The 14,945-nt window shown below is 43.2% G+C and overlaps 1 protein-coding gene across 1 annotated transcript in view; it reads right to left on the bottom strand.

The window, feature by feature from the left end:
* The window catches only part of MCTP1 (multiple C2 and transmembrane domain containing 1), a gene marked incomplete at its 3' end in the record, with an annotated part of 236,492 nt that overhangs the window by 71,126 nt on the left and 150,421 nt on the right, over positions 1-14,945 (bottom strand). The gene's annotated exons all lie outside the window — the stretch shown is intronic.

Raw genomic sequence — 14,945 nt, 5'->3', positions numbered from 1 at the left:
TTTTCAATGTCACTCCTCCTTCCCCAGCTCCCCAGTACCTCCCTTCTGCCTAAGCTTTGGCTGACACCAAGGAGAGGAAGGCAGGAGTAATTTCACCTGGGTTTTTAATAAATCTGAAAAGTCCTGTGGAACTGACCTGTCACACTGAAGCAGACTGATGATTTATGATCAGACCTGGGCTCTTCAGAGCTGCAGCTCATGTCTACCACTTGAGGTAACTCTCAAAATGGCACTGCTTGGCCAATGTCTTCACAACAGCATCTGGAGAGGGGGATAAATGTTTTGCTGATGCTCAAGAAAGCTTTTTGCAAGACTCAGGAATTCAACTACCTGTTCTCTAGGACAGAGTACTGCAGCAGGTATAGACCCTTCTACCCACTCTCACCAGACCTCTGATCAGCTATGATGGATGTCCTTCCCTTATTCCTTTTAAGATAACAGTCTAACCTTTGACCAAACATCACCATGTCAGCTAAACCATAACACTTGTCAGGTCCAGCCTGTTTTGAATGCATCCAGGGATGTTGACTCCACCCCTTCACTAGGCAGCCTGTTCCAGTGCCTGACCACCATTTCAGTGAAGAAATTCTTCCTAATGTCCAAACTGAACCTCCCCTGACACAGCTTGAGGCCATTTGCTCTCGTCCTGTCATTAGCTGACTGGGAGAAGAGACCAACCCCATCTCACTATGCCCTCCTTTCAGGCAGTTGTAGAGTGATAAGGTCTCCCACAAGCCGCCTTTTCTCCAGGCTCAACAACCCCAGCTCCCTCAGCTGCTTCTCATATGACCCTACTCTCTAGACCCTTCACCAGCTCTGTTGCCCTTCCTGGACACACATTCCCATACCTCAATGTCGTTCTTGAAGTAGAGGGCCTAGAACTGAACACAGGACTTGAGGTGTGGCATCACCGCTGTACAGGGGGAGAATCCCTGCCCTGGTCCTGCTGGCCACACTATTTCTGATTACGACCAGGATGGCATTGGCCTTCTTGGCCACCTGGGCTCACACTGGCTCATGTTCAGCAGCTGTCAATCAGCACCCCAGGTCCTTTCCTCCTGGGCCACTTTCCAGCCACTCTTCCCGCACCCAGCCTGTAGTCCTGCACGGGGTTGGCGTGATCCAAGTGCAGGAACCAGCCTTGGTCTTATTGAACCTCACACCACAGGCCTCGGCCCATTGACCCAGCCTGTCCAGATCGCTCTGCAGAGCCTGCCTACGCTCCAGCAGATCAACATTCCTGCCCAGTTTAGTGTTGTCTGCAAACTTACTGAGGGTACACTCAACCCCCTCATCCATACTATCAATAAAGACATTAAGCAGGACTGGACCCAGTCTGGAGCCTTGGGGAATCCCAGTAGTGACCGACCAGCAATTGCAGCACCATTCAGCACCACGCTCTGGGCCAGCCATCCAGCCAGTTCTTAACCCATAGAAAAGTGCACTTGCCCAGGCCATGGGCTGCCAGCTTGTCTTAGTTTAGTACAATTATACAGAAGAGAGACTCAAAAGTGAGTTATCTCCCCTTTAGTTTTAACCACTCCCGTTTCATCAATAAGGAAAGATGAATGTGAGGTCTAAGTGAAAAAATAACAGTTTACTAAAAAAAAAAAAACAACAACCAAGATAACAGCAATAACTACTAAATACAAATGTGCTGAGTCCCATGATCACCCAGAAACAAAGAAAACAAGATGGTAGAGGAGACCCTCCTCCTAAGATGGCTACTGCCATAGCAGCCTGTATGGGCCAAAGACGAAGACAATTTGGCAGAGAAAGCCCCCTTCTCCGGACCATGAAGGAAAAACAACACACCAACCCAGCCTCTGTGGTTCCAGAGCTCCCTCCTACCTCAAATAATAAACAATGGGGAACAGGGACAAAACAAAAACCTAACTATTCTTTGACCAAAACAAATCAACACTGGTGGGATGCTGGAAGAAACTTCCCAACTGCTGCAGCGCTGACCACCCTCAGGGGCTGGAACTTATGGAGAGATGGTTGAGCTTCTTGGAATGGCGCAGCAGCTGCAGGCAGTGGCTGGCACTCATGCAGTGGATTTGACCTCTCTTGGTGTGGCATGGCACCTGGGGAGAAAGGCATTGTGAAATTCTCCAAAGCCTTGGGAGACACAAAAGGAAACTACCCTGCCAAATGGCATGGCACAACATGGCTGTCCCGAGTGGCAGCAGCAAAAAGTTGTTGCAAAATTCACTGTGGAGAAGTTTTGGACTGCAAAATGTAGCTTCTTGGTTGCAACTCAGAGACCTGCCCTACACCACCCCCTAACCAGAAGAGAACAGAAGGAGAGCTCCACACACATCTGCTTCTGGTTTTTAAAGGGATGCCCCATTCCCCTTCCATGAAGCTGGTGTAAAACACACAAGTTCGGTTTCCTAGGATGCTGAGTATTGAAGTGACAGTAAAAACAGACTACGAGGATTAACACAGAGGAAATATGGAATACACATTTTTGAGTCACCCAGAACACAGCTTCTCCAGCAGAACACCGTGAGTGACTGAAGTCCAAGGCAGACAACATCCACAGCCTTTCATCATCCACTAGGCAGGTAACCTCATCATAAAAGGAGATCAGCTTGATCAAGCAGGATCTGCCCTTCCTAAGCCCAGGCTGGCTGGGCCTGCTTCCCTGGTTGTCCCATATGTGATGTGTGACAGCACCCAGCATATCTGTTCCGTAACCCTTGCAAACACCAAGATCAGGTTGACAGCCCTCTAGCTCCCCAAACCCTCCTTTCAACTCTTCTTGTAGGTGGGCATTACACTGGCCAACCTCCAGCTGTCTGGGACCTCCCCAGTTAACCAGGACAGATGATAAATGATGGAGAGTGTCTTGGCAAGCTCTCCTGCCAGATCTCTCAGTACCCTTTGGTGAATCCCATCCATCCCCACAGACTTGTGAGTGTCTAAGTACCACAGCATGTCACTTCTTCCTCCTGCATTGCAGGGGGTCTGTTCTGCTCCCTGTCCCTGCCTATCAGTCCAGGGGACTGGTTGTCCTGAGGATAACAGGTCTTGTGTTAAAGACTGATGCAGAGAAGTCATTAAGTACCTCAGCCTTTTCCTCATCCTTGGTGACAAAGTTCCCCTCCACGTTCAATACAGGATGAAGATTTTCCTTGGACCTCCCTTTGTTGTTCATGTCTTATAAAACCACTTTTTATTATTTTTCACAGCAGTGGCCAGGTTGATTTCTAGCTGAGCTTTTGCCTCTGATTTTCTCTCTACACATCCTAACCATATCCTTGTACTCTTCCTGAGTTTCCTGCCCCTTCTTTCAAAGGTCATAAACTCTTTTATCCCAAGTTCCAGCGAAAGCCAGACCAATCTTCTTCCCTGATGGCTTGTCTTTCAACACATAGGGAGTGCTCCTGTACTTTTAAGATTCCATCCTTCTTGATTCCTTTATTATCAAGGACTGTTTCCTAAGGACTCTCTGTGTCCTGAACAGGCCAAACACAGCCCTTCAGGAATCAAAGGCACGGGTTTGGTTAACCCCACTCCTTACTTCGTCAGGAATCAAAAATGCTGTCATTTCATGGTTACTTTGCCCAGGATGGGCATGCTGACCACCCTCTGTTCATAGACAGCAGGTCTAGCAGGCACCATATCTGATAGGCTCCCTTACCAGCTGCGACAAGAAGTTGTCTTCCACATACTCCAGGAGCCTCCTAGACTGCCTCCTCTCTGCCTTCTTGAGTTTCCAGCAAATATCCAGCAAGCTAAAGTCTTCCACAAGAAAAGGGATGGAGATTGTGAATTGTCAGTCATCTGCTTAGTAAATACTTCATCTGCCTCTTCATCCTGGTTGGTTGGTATGCAAGACTCCCACTAGGATATCTGCATTTTTAGCCTTCTCACTAATTCTCACTCAACCTCAACATTATCCTTCCTTCCCAAAAAAGTTCTAGCTTCCAATCAGGATCCCTATTCCTTTTCTTAGCCTGGAGAGAATAAAATACATGGGATTTTCCAGTTAGCAGCTCCTGCACGTGGCTCTCCCCCACCTGGGACCATTTGTAGCTCTTGGTTCTTCAGGACAGAGCATCAAGGCTGCTCGGAAAAAAATCTACAGAAGAATATGGCAGCCAGATGAACACATTATTCTGCTTTTTGCGGCAAGGTTTTGGTAGTGGGCAGCTGCAAGTGTGATGATGATTCTGTGAGATGCTGCCAGCAGTTTCACTCATGTCTAGCAGAGTCAATGCTGCCTGGCTCCAGGAAGGACTCACCGTTGGCCAAGGCTGAGCCCATTAGTGATGGGGCAGCATCCCTGGGGTAATGTATTTAAGAATGAGAAGAAGAAAACGGTACAACTACAGTCAGAGAAAAGAGTGAGAATATGTATATATGCAAATACATGTAAATAAACTGCAAACACCCAGGTACATGAAAAAGCATGGGGAGCAGGTACTCCAGTACATTGGAGCAGAAATTCCCCTGCAGCCAACTGTGAGGCAGGCTATCTTTGAAGTCCATGGAAGTCCACAGTAGAGCAAATACCTATCATGGAAGACCCCACACTTCAATACCCAGGGAAGGGACCCATGCTGGAGCAGTCTGTGCCTGAAGGACTGTACCTCCTGGAAGAGATCCACACTGAAGCAGTTTGTGAAGAACTGCAGTCCAACACCCTGTAGTGTGTTGACCCTGGCTGGATGTCAGGCACCCACTGAAGCTGATCTATCACTCCCTCTGCAGCTGGACAGGGGAGACAAAATAAGGGTTCATGGGTTGAGACAAGGTCTGGGAGAGATTACTCACCAAGTATCATCACAGGCAAAACAGACTCAGATTGGGGATATTAACGTAATTTATTTCTAACAAAATCAGAGTAGGATAAAGAGAAGTAGAATAAATCTTAGAAACACTTTTTTCCCACTCCTCCCTCCTTCCCAAGCTCTACCTCCTCCCCTCTAGCGGTGTAGGAAGATGGGGAATGGCAGTTGCAGCTGGTTCATCTCAGCTTCTGCCACTGCTCCCAGAGAAGAGTCCTCGCCCTGCTCCAGCATGGGGTCCCTCCCACAGGAGACAGTCCTCCACAAACTTCTCCAGTGAGAGTCCTTCCCATGGGTACCAGCTCTTCACAAACTGCTTCAACGTGGGTCATTCTTCCACAGAGTAGAGTCCTTCAGGCATGGCCTGCTCCAGCATGAGTCCTTCACAGGGTCAGAAGTCCTACCACGAAACCTCCTTCAGCACAAACTCCTCTCTCTGTGGGTCCATAGCTTCCAGCAGCTTTTCACAGAAGCCACCTCTGTAGCCTGCCCACTACCAAAATCTGGCCATGCAAACCCCATACACTAACATTAGAGAAATTTGTGGAGGGCTGTCTGCTGTAGAAGGGGCCCCATGCTGGAGCAGGAGAAAAGTGTGAGGAGTCTTCTGCCTAAGGAGAAAGCAGTGGCAGAAACAACATGTTATGAAATGACCGCAGTTCCCATTCCCATCCCAGGGCAGCACTAGAGGAGGAATTTGGGAGTGGAGCCCATTTGAGCCCATGGAGAAGAGAAGGGGCAGGGGGAAGGTGTTTTAAGATTTGCTTTTACTTCTCATTAGCCTACTCCATTTTGATTGTCAATAAATTCACCTAATTTTAGACCCTAGTTGAATCTCTTTTGCCCGTGACTGTAACTGCTGAATGATGTTGACCCTTGAGCCTTTTGTTATATTTTCTCTCCCCTGTCCAGCTGTGGTGGGCAGTGATGGAGCGTCTTTGGTGGGCACCTTGTATCCATCCAGGCTAAAACCACCAAATACATTTCACATGTCTTTCACAACACATAGACAGGCCAATGTAACATCACTGAATCATTTAAGTCACCTTTAAGATCATCATATCTAACCATTAACCCGGCATGGCCAAGTCCACCACAAAACCATGTACCTAGGTGCCATATCTACGTCTTTTACATACTTCCAGGGATGGTGACTCCATCGCTGCCCTGGGGAACCTGTTACAGTGTTTGAGAACCCTTTTCTTGAAGGTATTTTTCTAGTATCCAGTGTAAACCTCCTCTGGTGCAAGTTTCCATATGTGCACAAGCAGAAACCAAGAGGCAAAACACCAACATTTGATTGGCCCTTTTTTGGAAGTCCTGATAAATTTAAACATACAGGAATACAGTGTCTCAAATATTTTAGGATAAGGACACAATTTTTGTGTTAGAAACAAATTAATCACATGACTACATTGAATGCAACTCAATGAAGTTTCAACCTCAGAATTCTGTGACTGACAAAAGTCAAAAGCACCTGACAAAATTACAGACAGATCTTAACTGTAGGTAGCACTTCTGAAATAACCAATGATAAATATCAAGCAGAAAAAAGGAATTCTGCTGTATAACCAGAACAGGAAATTAGTTACTGGAAAAAGTCTCTACAGAGATTTGAGATACCCACAAAAGCTGTTGTCCTCATTAAAGGCTGTATGGTTCATCCAAAAGCAAAAAACTGTCAAGAATCCCTTCTTACAGTCTCTCTTCACATCTTAAAAGCATGAAATATCTTCTTGGGTCATTGAAAACCCTTAGGGTAATTTTACCAGTAAAGACATATTGGTGTCTTAATTCACAGTTCTTTTTTTTCTAAATACTGGTGATGTGGAAATCACCAGTACCGAAATAAACATGTCACAGCACCAAGAATAACACATACCAAACTGAAAGACAAATGAACAAACTCCAAATAAAGAGATAATCATACATTAAATGCACAAATAATTTGTATACACACTCAGATACAACTGTGTGATAACATGGCACAGTAATCTGTCCTACACACATTTTTTAATTCCATTTACACCCCTTTTACATAGGTCCTGTGGGCCACATATATTATTCAGCAATGGGATGAGGTTTCATTCCTCAGTGCCTCAATTATTATTTACATCTCTGCACAGTTAAGAAATGAGACAAAGTATCAGATCTGTCTACTACTTCGTACTTGTTTTGCCTAGGTAATAATAATACATAACATTTACTCATTGAAAGTAAACCAACTCTCCATTTTACAGACAGGGCTCCTTTTGCTTTATTAGGGTATTCTTTTTTTCCTACATCATTTTGGAATGCATAAAGCCACATTAAGAAGTCATGGGAGTTTTGTTTTGATGCTGCGTCTACAGTTAACTAACTGGTGGTTAAATTTGGAAACTCACATGAAAACTTCATGAGACGCTGTGTCATGAGTCTCACCTCACCTTCAAACCACACAAGACATGGCTACACCTCAGTGCATCTGAAAGCACTGCTTCTAATACTAGGCCATTTTAAGTTATCGCATTTTCTTCCACACTACCACACATCTTTATCATCAAACCTCTATATACATGCTGTCTAATGTGGATTTGTATCTGGAAAGTACTCATTATGTAAAATGACTACAAATTACAGTATGAGGACTAGTGCTGTAGGAAGTTGTTATAGAGCACTATAAAAGATAATGTCCCATTTCAGAGTAAGAACCAGGGGGGATTTCTAAGATTCCAGGGGTGAAATTGGACATAAGTGAGGTTGATATTACACCTGTGGGCAGTTTATTGATTTACAGAAGGAAACTGGCCTTATTAATGGAGATAAAAAAGGCAAAAGGAAATGAAGGAACAATTTGACGAGCAGCAAGACGCTCAGGGAGTGACGCACAGTTTAGGCAGGACAGTGGGCGATGAGGTGCAGCAGCAGCAGGAAAAGTGGCAGGGCAGCAGTGGTGGGCAGCACAGTGGGCAGGGGCAGGATGGTAGCAGGCCAAACAGCGGCAGGCAGCGGGGCCGCAGGGCAGTAAGCAGGGATGATGACACCAGCTAGAGATGGACGAGCAGGGGCAAGAGGCAAGGGCCAAAGGCAAGGGCAGCATCGTGACAGCAAAGACTGGGCAAGGAGGGATGGTGAGGAGTGGGCAAGAAATGTAAAGACCCAGGGCCAGGGTGATGCACTCCATTTCTTATATACCACACAGCACCTGCCACTGTCCAAGAAAATCATTGGATCGTCTGGAGAAGCTCTTCCTAGCAGCAGGAAGGAGTTCTCTCCACCCTCAGGGGGGGAAGCCTGGAAAAGTCCTCCCAGTGACAAAGGTTTCAGGGACTTTCACCACCCCAGGAGGCTGCCTGGAGAAATCCTCCTAAAGATAGAGATCCTCTGCACTCCTCAAGGGAGTCGCCTGCCTAGAGACAGAGCCCCTCTTCACCCTCCTCCCTGCTGCACCAGTCACGGGTGCTTGCTGTGCACATGTGCACGTGCTGTCGCTGCCAAGGCATGTGCAGATTTTCCAGTACTTTTCCATTTAATGTTAAACAACAGATTTTTGAACAACAGTTCAGAATAAAATCCAATGTTGAGACATTTTCACTCTAACATTAATCAGTCCCTCACAAGTAAGTAACAGAAGAAATACAATCTGAAAAAAAGGAGGGCATCTCATGAAACAAAAAAGAGAAGTAACACCAGTAAATATAAAAACATGCTGAAGAAACAGATGTTTTGAGAAGCTGTATGTACTCCTTATGTTCTAAAACTGATCAACCCATGAAGTTACAAAAATAATGGGAGTGTCAAAACCTCACCAGATAATTATAACACTTCATTCATTCCTGTCACTTTAACAAATACTTTTCAATACTATTACATAGTGTTCATTATTTGTGAAATAACATTTAACTTGCTGAGGTATAATACCTTATATTGAATATACCTCAATTATGGGATACTCTTTTTAATTTTCCTCAATACAATTCCAGAGCAGATAGTGTCAGAAAGTAAAGAAAAATAAATTCTTTATTTTATATGTATGTATGTACGTACGTATATATATATACACTTTTTTTTTTTTTGCATCTACACATAGGTTTAGTTTTATTTCTCCATACAAACAGCAATTTTGGTTCTATTAATAGAAAGACAATTGTTTGAATTACTTCTATGGTGTACTTTTATACTTGAATATATCACTTTTAGTGTTACAGAACTTGAACTGTGATGTCAGTCTTTGAATACTTAAGTAGGTGGGTGTTTTCTGTTGTTTTTCTTCTGCACACCACTAACATGAAATCGTTATTCTCATCTCAAGCAGAAAAAAAGGGAGCAGAATGAGTTTTCTCATAGTACACTAAAGTAAAAAATAGTTTGCTTATAATGATGGCTTTTTAAGCCTCCCAGTGCACTGTGAATGATTATTAGTAGAGAAGAAGAAAAGAGTTATTGAAACACAACTTCAGCATACTGGTAGACTATGATATCCAAAGAAAGAGAATTCCTGTCAAAAAAAAAAGAAATAGTAAAATAGTATTTACTGTCTGTATGAATTCCCTGTATTAAAATATCTTTAAAACCTCTTTCCATATTTCTGGAATTTCTGTTTCAAAGTTCTTCTGAAGAGTGACTTTTGTACAACCCAACTTTAAACATATAAACCAGTATAACTGAAAGTTGGTTTTGCAGACTGGGGAAAATGTACATCTCCCCTGTCCCATTTGGAACAATCTCCTCCTTGGGTAACTCCTTTCAGAAGGAGGCATGTCTGCACACACAAAAACACACACAGTGGAAGAAGGGAGGGAATGCTATTACACTCTGCTGCACTCCTGCCAGCCAAGGCAGTTTTTATTTCAGTGCTTACATACAGATGTTGGTGTCCAAGTACCCACACTGTGGTTACTGCCCTTAAAAAGCAGAAAAAAGCTATCAGCTCTTCAGCTACTCCCAGCTCTTCCAAAACTTGTGGAAGCAGAGAGAATTCATTTCAGTCATGAAAATTGTGACATATCTGGAGAAAGCTCTATATGCAGTTACTGGAATATCATTTACTCTGACTGTATTTGCTTCAAACATCAGAAACCAAATGCTTATTTTCTATGCACTTGCTTTTCGCATGAAACCCCAGATGCTGCAGAATTATTTTCAGTGTCAATTTCTTGTTTATCACATTTTCCACCCTATATGTTTTTTAGTATCTGATAAGTCTCTCTGGGATCTAGCTACATCTCTGATAAAGAGCTGTTTGACAACTGCATTCTTGGTACAAGACTTCTCACTCATTTCAACTATATACAAATACACAGAAAGGGCTAACACATATTTATTTACAAGTATAGGTGTTGCCAGTATCTTATTCAAACACATACAGACAGTAAATGCACATATGTGCTCATATACATACAGTAAAACAATGGGATTTCCATGGGGAAGTGCAAAAATTATTGTTAAAATGTCTGTCATCCATGTAAGAGAAACAGACATGAGCTGGGCATTAAATTTGCATACAGCCCCAAGCACAGAGGTTCGTGCATGTGTAGTGTTCTCCTGCTCTTGAAGATGGGCATATCTGGCAGGGAGAGTCTGTCAGGATTAGCTCAGGAAAAAACACCCGCAAGGAGATAATTTGAAGACATACTGAGAACTTGCCTCAGTATGTGAAAATAAACAAAACTATGCACACTGAAAGTTACCACAAACACTATGCCACACATCAGGGAATAATCTATTTCAGCTAATTAAACCCACAGCCATACACCATACTGTGAGAAATGGTTGCCACTTAGGATTGATTAAGTTCTTGCATTGCTTAAATTTGGAAAGGAAAGATCTTTTTAAATGTTCAGACGGAGAAGAAAGGAAAAAAAATATAAAATTTAAAGTAGTTGTGATGTAAACAGGCTCAGATTCACTTGATGGCTTAGCTTTCCAGTGAATAACAGGGCAGCATAAAGATGTTAATGCTTCTTTTATGAAAACCAAAAGGTACAGTTCCTTTCTTGATTTTGAAGCTGCTTTTGACAAAGTCTATACTAATAGCCTCTGCTTCAAGTTACAATCAAGATTTTTTTTTACCTAATTGGTAAACTTGTGTAAATAGAGTGTGTCTTTTACCAACCACACTGGCTGCTGAGGTAGACGTTATTGTGACTTTAAATTCTGGTAGCAAGCAGATAGGCATTACTGCATGTGATTCTTATTTTAAAAAATTATATAATCTATGTGTGAAAACAACTTGGCCTGAAACCATCTAGCATAAGGCAACAAAGTCTTTCTTTTTCCTTTCCTGTTCTTTTTTTCCCCAAACCAGTCCTCTTTTTCTTTCCAGCTTTTTTGTTATGAGAGAAAGCATGATGCCATTTCATCACTTGTACTTACTTAACACACACAGACACTCACATGCAAGGAAAATAACTCATCATATCAAAAGTAGGACATGAAAGCGTATCTCCAAATGTTCACAGCTACATGTCTTATGAAGCAAATTTTCTACTCTTAAATAGTAATTGAAATTACTCCAGAGATTTCAGACATTTCTGGCCTGCTAACATGAGTCTAGTTACTTCATGGGCAGTTCACAGGTCCTACTGAAGAGTAATAAAATAGATATTATTGGAAACAAAAAAGATGAAGATGGCTTACACACCCACAAAAGGTTTAAGCAAGACTGCAGATCAAGAATATTGAGAAGAAGTATCAGAAGTATCACAGAAGTATCCAAAGAAAACTGAGGTAGTATCTGTAGCACTTTCAGAATGTGCTCTCAGCTGGTGACTTCTGCATTTTGCCTTGATCAAAAACGAATGGCTACAGAGGCACAGCTACAGTCTGAACCAGTGACAGCCAGTCTCCAGGCACATCTGTTTGGTTCAGCAACATTGCACTCAGGATCTGACACTGAGTCTGCTGTCTTTCCAACAGCACAGACAAGGAGCCTGGCATTGACTTCAGGCTTGAGACCTCAACAAATGTGAAGGTACCATGTGCATTTTTGGTAAAGGCAGAGGGGAAGAAGACTACTTACTGAATAAGAATGTGAAACAAACCTAAATACTGCCAACCTTCCTTAAATAAAAAGGGTGTCCTTCAACATACACATGTGTCTTGGGGGCAACTCATAAGGATAAGGTATCCCAAGTCACCCAGGCTTGAAGATTGTTACTGAATGTTTAAGAATCACAAGGGGCAACCTTGTGTGTGAAGGCAGCAGGGCACAGGGGGGGTCCCTCTTCCATCTCTCCCTGAGACTTCGCTGGGGGTGGGGTCCTTCCTTACTTCCTGCCTTGCTCCCTTCCACTGGAGGATTGGGCAGATTGGAGTGTGTGTGCTTGGCCAGGGATATTGCTACACTGCAACTTGGCACTACGATCACATCTGCCTGCCTTCCCCAGCTTCTGCCTGCTGCTGGTGATGCTGCTGAAATCGAACACTGCCTGTGAGTTTGCAAAAGGAGCAATTGCCCTTCCTCCCTCTGGTCTGAGCCACCATTACCCTGGGGAGGCTCGGGGCTCGCACCGGAGCACCCCTGGTGCTCATCAGCCCCGGTGCCCCTGGCCATGGTCATCACTACACCAAAGAGGGAAAATAGTAGTTAACAGGTTGGAAACTTCTGATGTTGTTTGTTCAGTTGTGTTATATATATACACACATATATATTCTAGTAAAGAACTGTTATTCCTGTTTTCTACATTTTTGTTTGAAAGACCCATAATTTCCAAAGTTACACTAATTCAGAGGAAAAGGTCTTCTTTCCATTCCAGGAAGGTTCCTTGGTAAGCACTTGTCTTTCAAGTCCAGACATTAATTAGCGCCCAATGTGCGGCTCAAGAGGAAAGGGTGAAAAGAGGTCTTGGGTAACCCATTTGCATATTGGATATAGAAGCCTCAAGAGGCATCACCATGTGGTCCAGCTTACCCCAGTTCAGTTGGCACATGATCACGTTCATGCTTTTTCCATTTGCAGATCATTATCTAAACATGGGCCCTAAAACTAAGGCCATTGTGACTGTTACCAAGTTTGTAGAACGGGCCAGTTGGGTGAGTAATTCAATGCTTGTAAACCTCTTTTGGACTGTGTCCATGTGAGTATATAACTACCACAGCCTAAGATCCTGTCCTTGGGGGTTCACTAATAATGGTACCTTTTTTGGGGGAGGAATGCAGGGGGCATTTACCCACTTTTTCAGGCCTACCAAAACAGCTTTTGAAAGGTTTAAATTCCCCCTAAATGCTAAAGATACCGTATTCTCGCTGACATTTTTGCTAAGTGTATTCAATATGGTCCATTTAGCATTTAAAGAGAGTGAAGTTGCCGTGGGTAGCTACCCCAAAATCTGCCCCAGAGACTAGGGATGCTGCTCAGAAACCTGCTGAAGGGGCCAGGGACACTGCCCAACAGCACCACCCATAGTCAGAGGGAAAGGTGGGTAGCGCAGCAGTAGAACCAACAGATGTTACAGCTGTTCAGGCTCCAAACAAACCAGAAGGGCAGCCACAGCTAGCAGCAGTCACCCCTGTGCTGCCTTTAAGCAGACTAAGAGGGTACAGCCTCTGTGGTATGGTGAGTGGTGGAGTAAGTGTAGGTATGGAGAGGTGTGGCAGGTTCCTTACATCACACTGCTGCAAACCCACCAAGGCAACCTCTGGCATTCCAATGGCGTCTTTTTGGGGTTTGGGAATTTTGGCTGGGGAGTAGGCTCTCCCAATGGGGTTCTTTTGGGAATTGCAGTGTAATGCCACAAGAGGTGCTGGGGCTGACCCAAGACTTGGCTGGGGGGTCAGGGCTCCCTTCCTTCCTGCCATTCAGGGATCAAGCAGAGTGGTCATGGCGCTACAGAAGTTCATGTATTCAGCTCTGGGACCCCTTTTTTAAGGGAACAATAAACATATGTGACAGAAATGCATGTGGTGGTGGAAACCCAGCCACAGCCTTCCTGATGACAGCCAGGAAGTAGTGACTTCAAGATCCTGTTAGAACCCACCTAACTGAATGAAAGCATCATTGCTAAAACATGTCACTCTTTCTCACCTACTGTCACTCTGCGCCAGCAAACTAGTCTCAGCAACAAAATACCTAACATTTGATAAGAAGGGGTGTAAGGGAGCAGAGAATCAAACACAGGTAAAATCCTGATGCAAAAATAGCCTTATGAGAACAGAATTGGGCTGTGAGTTTTTCACATCATACAACAACGTAATACCAATACGTAATCCCCTAAAATAGTACTTCAATAATGTTTACCCATGTCAGAACTCAAAAAGAAAAATACATTAAAGAAGGACTACAATACCTCACGAGAGCTCGTGATTGCATTCCCATTTTTTCCTTTGAAAATTTGATGTTGTATCTTGACAGTGACAAATTGCATGTTCTTTGCTCAGTGGACTTCCCTGATAATAGAAGATATTCTTCCCCAAGAGAAGGAATATTTCAGGTAAACACATTCACATGTACTGAGTCTGCCCTTTACTGAAAAAGAGTTTGATCTAATTGGTAGAATGTCATCATGGAACAGAACATCTTAAAATAGATTACCAAGTAAACTTTAAATTACTTCAAACATTGAAAATGCCCATTTTTCTTAAGATACTATTCCTAAGATATTGATATCTGTGAAATTCAAGTTTTGCACTGCCATACAACATGCTCAATAACAGCTACATAGTATTTATCTTTTTAATAATTTTTAAAAGACCAATCAGTTCACTTGAAAAATGCAGAAAGAGAAAACAGAATAGAAAAGACCAAAATTGCACTACAGCAGCTTTAACGTAAGTTTATCACAAGGCAATTGTTTATATCCTCACTTGAGATTCTCTTTAAAGTTTAGGGGCATCTGCTGTAGAGGAATATATGTGTATTTCTCTGTAATCTTTCTGCCACAGAACCCAACAGATTTCTATTTACTGTTATATAACTATGAAAAAGTTAAAAAAGGTATCTTACAGCTCATCCTTCAGACAAGCAATTAAACAGTTTCCTATATGCTTAGGTAGGAAATAAGTGTAGCCTTATTTTTCCACACAGTGAGAACAGAAAAAGAGGAAGTAATATACAGGGGGAAAACTTATCAGCCATGCTTGTGTACACCTTTAGTTTTTCCTTGCTACACAAATTTATACCTGTGTGTGATCTGCATATAAAATACCTGACGTAGAGACGTGTACTGC

Source organism: Coloeus monedula, assembly GCF_965178545.1.
Source record: "Coloeus monedula genome assembly, chromosome: Z".
Taxonomy (NCBI): Eukaryota; Metazoa; Chordata; class Aves; order Passeriformes; family Corvidae; genus Coloeus; species Coloeus monedula.
The sequence above is the reverse complement of the archived record's forward strand: the minus strand, read 5'-3'. Positions and strand labels throughout refer to the sequence as shown.